The sequence below is a fragment of the Anthonomus grandis genome, chromosome 9 (assembly GCF_022605725.1).
Source record: "Anthonomus grandis grandis chromosome 9, icAntGran1.3, whole genome shotgun sequence".
NCBI classification, from domain to species: domain Eukaryota; kingdom Metazoa; phylum Arthropoda; class Insecta; order Coleoptera; family Curculionidae; genus Anthonomus; species Anthonomus grandis.
Window position 1 is genome coordinate 30,958,378 of NC_065554.1, and position 7,851 is coordinate 30,966,228.

The window sequence follows — 7,851 nt, forward strand, 5'->3', positions numbered from 1 at the left end:
ATCAGATGAATGAAGACTGATATATTACAACAGATTTTGTATCATTATTAAAGTGTATAAGTATTTATTTTTTAGTTCAGCAGTTTAAGCTAGGTTGGATATTCTGGAAATTAAATGACGAAACTTATATCTTAGAGAAACAAATTGTCCTTAAACTTACTGAAGTTTAATTACCACATTTACAGGTTATTTTAGCTTAAACCTTATGGGTCAGAGACAAAATGCATGCATACAACAATAATGGATTGATTAGGAGAAATTATGTATGTCCGAAAATGTAGTTTGTCCTTGTCCCAATTTTTGTTATCATTACCCTTAACTATAAGCTAATTGAGCCATAAAGCATTCTATGTATTTGATATTTTTATTAAGCTGGAGAAACTTATATAAACACACTTTCAGTTATGCAGTTCTATTACCATAATTGAAATAATTTTAGAGTCATAAGGTCACACACAATTTGCATGTATCAAAAAATTTAATATTGACTCTAGTAGAAAAACTTAAATGGATTATCCATGGACTATAAGTGATTCTAAGTGCCTGGACTAATGATTTCAAATGCCTATAATAAAATCAACATTTGGATGTATCTAAAAATAAAAAATGAAATCCATTTCTAGAGATGCAAATTGTTCTTAACCTTATCCAAATTCTATTACCGCAATTCAAATAACTTTTAGTTTTTAATTGTCAGTTAAGCTTTATGAGTCGGAAACAATATGCATGGATATAATAATATATACAAAATTATAGTAAATAATATAATTATAAAAAATATTTCCAATCATGCAGTTTATCTTTAACCAGTCATTAAAAGAGGTTTAACCAAATATGAAATAAATTAAAAAAGTTGAAGTTCAAATATTTTAAAATCATATGCTAGGAAAAGTTCAGTTAAAGATAAACTGCAACAATGGCAGAGAGTTTGTGCAAGTATTTTTAACGGGTCAAATAATTATTAATTTAATTTCAAATAGATAAAAGACCTTAGAGCTCGATTAACTTAGTTAAGGGTCATGCTAATAAAACTTGAGTTACAAGTGGCACTCAACGGGCACCATAGAAGTAGATTTTGAGACCACGGTGATTAGTTTACTTAAAATATTAAATGAATGGAAGGAATTGAGGTTCAATTATCTTAATTAAGAATCAAGAATACAGCGATCTTAAATAAGTTTTTAGGGAATTTTCAAAAGTTGTTTTGCTAACTGTGACTTTTTTCGTTGGGTTAACCTACTTAAAAAAAATTCATAATAGGGGCAAGGTCGGCTTAAGCCCTTACCTGAAACATATTAAAAATTTAACCCAAATTAAAAATAATTATTAAACTTCTCTATACGCAAAGTTGTACTTTCAAATGAAACTTTTTGCGTATAATGGCTCAAAAACACCCCTTAATTGTTGTTATTTAAGAAAATTTTTAGTTTTTATCTTGATCATAGTCATGGTTAAAATAAATTTATTGATCAACATCACGCTCAGACTTAAAATCTGGTCTAGACTATGCGAACTGTGTAGGACAGAGATTGAAAATTGCATGTGGGAGAGAGGAGGGAGAATTAATAATTGGGCCCATTCAAGTGCACATTGCAATAATTGAGAACCTCCATCTAATAATTGAGAATTATATTTATTCAAGGACATTCAAGGACAAATAAAAATCTAATAATTTTATTGTGTCTAATGAACTTATTTATGGATGCAAATTTTTAACAGTGTAGTTGCTTTTATTTTTGCATTATGTATGGACAATTTGTCGTTTTTAGAAAAAAATAATTTTCCATATATAATTCTCAACATCCTGTGTATACATGAAAAAACGCTAAAATAGGTGTCCAATGAATTTATTTATATAATTTATGTACACATTTTCCGGAATTATCTGTCCAGGGGAAAACTGTATTTAATGGTAATTTGTATAATCCTATGGATATCCATTGTTTTTCTTTCATAAACGAATCTCCATTGAATTAACTTGTGATGTCTGTACCTACCTAAAAAGACATTTCCTAATAATTCAGTAAAAACAATTTTTCCAATCAAGCAAAAGTGCTCGTCGCCATCCGCTTTATCACAATGACAAAGTGACACAGTTTAATTCAATCGTGTGTATGTTACTTTTTTTTTGTTTTGTTATCATGGCACGTAATGCATACATGAATGTGTCTGTACGACTTCCTTCCTTTATTTGTTTAAATTTGTTTATTCTCGCCGCCGTATATACAAATAAACACCAGAGAGAGAGAAAATAAACGTACTCGTACGTTTACTGTTTTAGTATTATTTTGTTGTATTATTGCACTTGCTGGGGGCATTTTTTGTTTTTATTGAAGGGACCTCAGGCATATTATAACTGTTTGTTGTAATGAACCTAGGTCTTATATAAAATATTAAAGCCAAACCCATTACAACGCTTTAAAATATGTTGTATTATTTTTTATATTCAAATTATTCTTACTCAGTTATTGTATTATTGGTAATTATTATAGTGTCTGTAGAATGGCCTAAGATGAGCCAAAACATCAGCAATATTAAATCTAGTTACAAGTTTAGAACCTAAACATTAATTACTAATACAAATTTTAAGAGCTTTTAATTTCTAAAATTGTCACAACTCAAAATCATAATACATACAGGGTGGTCCAGTTTAAACGTTATTAATTTTAATACGTGATAGAGAATTTAAAAAGAAATAGACTGAAATAATAATAATAATAATAATAATAATATCGACTGGCAGTGAATCCTACTGAGCCACCCGAGACAAAATTAAATAAACTTTTAAAAATAGCAGCCCAAGAAACTATTTCGAGCCGATTCCGGAGTGGAAAAGAGAGGAGAGAGAGAATAATTTACTCCTAATTAAATTAGCACAGCAGCAGCGCATACTGCATCAGGTTTCTTGGTTATTTTAAATTTAAATTTACGCCTCAACCTACACGTCGGTCGTCTCTTCGCGTAAATAAGAATCTTCAAAGTAGAAAACGGTTACGAGAAATTAGGAGTTGCAAGCGGCCATTTAATTCAAATATCTGAAGTAATTTTCGATGAACTTTCCTAGTTCTATTGGTACAAACTGTACAAGTTTACACCACAAAACACAATTATTGCGTCAAAGTACCCGACACCTTGATCCGGTTTCCACGCTTCAGAGGATCAGTTTAATATTCTGAAAATATTTATTAACAAGTTCCTATTGCAGAACATTAAAAAGGAGCTTTATTCTAGACGTGATGCGATGACAGTCGAATGGGGCAAACTAATATCAAAATTTTGGCAAACTTATAAAGAAACTAAAAATAGTCAACAAGTTTGCACACACACTGCATTAAATTCAACTAACGGTGCTTTAATGCAATTTTTGTGTCGTGTCAGCCAATTTCTATGACTTCTTGAAAGCCTCGCTCTCCTCTTAGGAATATTAAACATAAGATATAAAGACATCAAGTCGTTAAAATTCACCAGTCGTGTCTATTGTCGCGATATGTTTGCCACAGGATTTCGTTCTAAAGAGTATTGCCATCATATACTCGGAATATTTCAGAATATACAAGGTACACCCGAATGGTGCAAAAATATAGTGGCTTCATTTTTTAAATTATTAAACAGAATTTTTTTAAGACACCTGATTTATATGCAAAATTTTACGTGTATTTGCATTCGTCTTTCAGTCATAGACACTTTGTGATGTTTTAGAAAAAAAAATCATTTTCCATATATAATTTCAATTTTATTAACACCTTGTATATTGATCAAAAAACGCTAAAATACGTATGTAATGAATTTATATTTATATAATTTGTATATAAATTTTCAGGAGTGCACCTGCCTTGGTTCTTGAGTTATGGACATTTAATGACATTTTGAAAACAAAATTATTTTCCATATAACTACAATTTTATCAACACCCTATACATTAATCAAAAAACGATGAAATCCGTGTGTAATGAATTTATTTATATAATGTACGTACAAATTTTCAATAATGTAACTACTTTATTTTCTGATTTATGAACAATTTGTGGACCTCAACATATTATTTTATATTTCGCAATATCACTAAGTGCTTCTCTGGCCTTAAGGTTATATAATTTTAAACAAAAACGTGTAACGATACTGGATTAATTCTTTATTAATACCTAAATATATTTTAGTTTAACTCGTTTAAAATGCCTTTTAAATTGATTTGTACATCTTATATTGGGTCATTTAATCCCATATTACTCCTAACTCCTACATAGTAGATATCATTTTGTAATCGACTAATCGGTAAATATTTGCATTTTTATTAAACAATACATTTACATTGGATTTCTGATCTTTATGAATGACTTTATACATTAATTTTGCTTGTTCTAATTCTAAAATTTTGAAAATTGTAATTCTGGAAATCTCTAATATAATATGTGCCTGTACTACTTAACTTATAATTAAAAATAATTTTTAAAATTTTGTTTTATAATACTTTAATATGCTTTGATAGGCATATAGTATTAGAGATATTATATTTTGACTTACTAGAAAGATACTGGCAGCAAACTATAGGTAACATTGGAGCTGTTATATTTGTAACCTGCTAAATGTGTTGAGACCAATTTAATATCGAGTCAGTTTTTGGCCTTTTTATTTAAAAATCATGTACTTAATCTTATCTATATTGATTTTTAACCCTTTTTTGACATTTTAAAGCCCTTCTTCAGTCCCTTATAAGTGTCTATAATTAATTTATTTATAAAATCGATATACAAATATTCAGAAGAATTACTGCTTTAGTTCTCGAATTGTTAATATGTTAATTTTTCTCAACACTCTGTGTATTTACTAATAAATGATAAAACGAGTGTGTCTAATGGATTAATTTACATAATTATATACAAATTTTCAGAAGTTTATTTGCTCTGGTTTTTGAGTTATGGACATTTTATTGGCAAAATTCATCCTAGCAAAGTTAATATGTAAATAAATATTCATAAAATGTTTGGCGCCCAACGTGTGGATACTTTAAAGACAAAAATGTAACCATATTATTTCACAATAAAACCCTGTAGGTACATTTATCAAAAAATGCTAAAATACGTGCCTAATGATGTTTTTAAAATTAATATACAAATTTTTCTAAAGCGTATCTGCTCTAGTTATTAAATTATGTACATTCTGTGTCATTTTTAGGAAAATTATTAAATTAATATTCTCCACATATAATTCTATTTTATTTGTCAAAAAATACTTAAATATGTGTCTAATGGATTTATTGATATAACTTATATATGAATTTGTAGAAATGAGCCTTCCTTGGTTTTTGCGTTATAGACAATTTATGACTGTTTAAAACAAAATTATTTTTTACATATAATTCACTTTTTGCCAACATTTATTAAGAAACGCTAAACTGTGTATATAATTGATTAATTTTTATAATTTATTTACAAATTTCCAGAAGTACCTGCTTTGTTTTCTGAATTATGAACTTTTTTTTACCAAAAATCATGCCTCATATATAATTCTATTTTTCTTAATACAATGTATATTAAGTAAAGAACGCTAAGTCGGACAATTAATGAATTTGTTTATATCATGAACATCGAAAATGTTTTTCAATTTTAAGCTATGACGTTTTTCCGGAAAAAAAACCTGATTAATATTGCAAATAAATATAAATAAAAAGTTTGTTGCCCAAGTTGTTGGTACTTTATGGAGCAAAAAAAATATTTCGCAATAAAACGTGATTAAAAGGTAAAAATATCAAGATAAATATAAAACAAACACTAACAACACGAAAAAACGATAACTGCAAAACGGATGCACCAATAAATGTGTCACACCTGATCATATTTATACAACATAAACAAAATCCGATCATAGACTCCGCGATATAGGTTAGGTTTAAGGTTGAATAAACCCGTGATAGAACGACTCTATTGTGTTATCGTGGCCGCATTATGCAACCGAAAATCAGTTAAATTTAACCACAACACAAATAAGTCTTGCAACGGCGAATAGTTTTCTTGAAATTTTAATGTTATTGAGTGACATTCGATTCAATGGTCGGCGACCTAAATTTAGGCAACTTACGAGTCACTGGTCGCAGTATAGCGGCAGCGGCAGGATAATCCGTGTCAAAAAATGTTCACAATCATAAATGTCAAAGGGCACAAACAAACCACAGAAGATAATTTTGTTTCGACAACAGGGAGGGAGTGAGAATACAGGAATAGGATTTGTTGTGTATGTAATAATATATTAGAGACGGACAAAATTTGTAGATACGCGACGAGCGGCGATTATTGAAACTGAACGAGGAGAAACGACTGCATTTTCGGTGCGCACCTCGTGCGCGTCCGTTCACTCCTCCTCCACCTCCTCTGTCTCCACCGCGCCCCGCATTGCGTTCTACGATCGGGGAAGAGAGAGTCAATGCGCAAACGTCGCAAAAGAGAGAAAGAACATTTCGGGTTTATTCCGAGCGATCGAGAGAACACCGAAAAAGCTACTCAGATCTCGATACATAGATGGCAGTAAGAAAGCGAAACTGCCGCCTCAAGACTGCACGGACTATCAAGTATTTAATATAGCACATCCGCAAAAAAGGTGTTACAACTCAAAAATCGTATTATTGAAATACTATGGAAAAGGACTTTGTTTGGAATATGGAGACTAAACAAAAATACCAGACTAACACTTTTTCAATCTGCCTACTGCAGCTTCCGAAATAACCACACATTTTCCATTTATTAATAGCGCACGACATAGTAGACTAAATTAAAATTTGACGCCATAATTAAATTTTGAATTTTCCGCTGTTATGACATCACAAACCCATTTCACCTTAGGCTAGTACTACTCCTCGACATTCAAGGGGCGCGACATTCAGTCGATGGTTTAGTGTTTGTGGAGGTTCCCTATCTAAAAAGTTTTAATCTATGGCTTATTCTGTAGGTTATGATATAAATTTCTTTTTGGTTTTAATTTTATATTAACACTATCTCAATATATCGATTCGTTGAATTTCTTTAAGAAGACGGTTATATGATACAACAGATAAAACTTTCTTTATCTCTTCCAATTTTCTTTGCCCAAAACTATAGGAAGGTTTCTAAAAGATATTTTACTAAATAATCTTTGACAATTGTATTTTTTTAATTAAAAAAAAAAGTTGGTAAGAAGTAGGATTCGAACCCACGTTAAAAGATTTGAGAGTGATTGAGATGTTAATCATGTAGCTCAATCCGCATTAATACACATACATACATTTTATACAATATTTTAAATTAATATTAACATTATTATATATAAACTACAAATTAAATTATAATAATGAATAAATAGATTGTTTTTCAGCTGTTTATACCCTAAAATTATAAATAAAAAAATTGTCAGAAGTGGGATTCGAACCCACGCCCACAGAAGTGGACTGCGACCTGAACGCAGCGCCTTAGACCGCTCGGCCATCCTGACTTTGATGGCCAAAGGCATTGGCACAACGACTTCGATATTGTTGTTATTAAGTGAAATCCATATTTTTGTAATGACGAATTCATAATTAGTAACTTATTTTATTGGATATTACATCACTATTTTAGTAAATATCAATTCAGAAAAAATGAATAATAATAATAACGAATACGCCTAATTATTAAAAATAAGCAAAAAAAAAAAAATAACTGTTGAAGTTCGATATCTCGGCTCCCATTGACTCTATCAGGCTAATTCTAACGGTTTTCTCTTAGTTTTGTCCGTAGAATTCGAATGAGACTACCCGCAACGTCGTAGCTCTTTTAGTTCCTAAGATCTATCCGTTTTGGAGGCGAATTTTCGGCTAAAAAAAATCGTCAAAAGTGGCATATTTGG

The 7,851-nt window shown here is 30.1% G+C and overlaps 1 protein-coding gene and 1 non-coding gene across 2 annotated transcripts in view; both read right to left on the bottom strand.

The window, feature by feature from the left end:
- Positions 1 to 6,296, bottom strand: part of LOC126740582 (ecdysone receptor) — a 176,170-nt gene extending 169,874 nt beyond the window's left edge. Inside the window, exon 1 of the mRNA XM_050446662.1 lies at positions 6,076 to 6,296. The gene's annotated coding sequence lies outside the window, so the exon portion shown is untranslated. The remainder of the gene's footprint in view (positions 1 to 6,075) is intronic.
- Positions 6,297 to 7,374: 1,078 nt separating this feature from the next.
- Positions 7,375 to 7,458, bottom strand: Trnal-cag (transfer RNA leucine (anticodon CAG)). Its single transcript has one exon. It is a non-coding gene; the product is annotated as a tRNA-Leu (tRNA).
- Between the last annotated feature and the right edge of the window lie 393 nt (positions 7,459 to 7,851).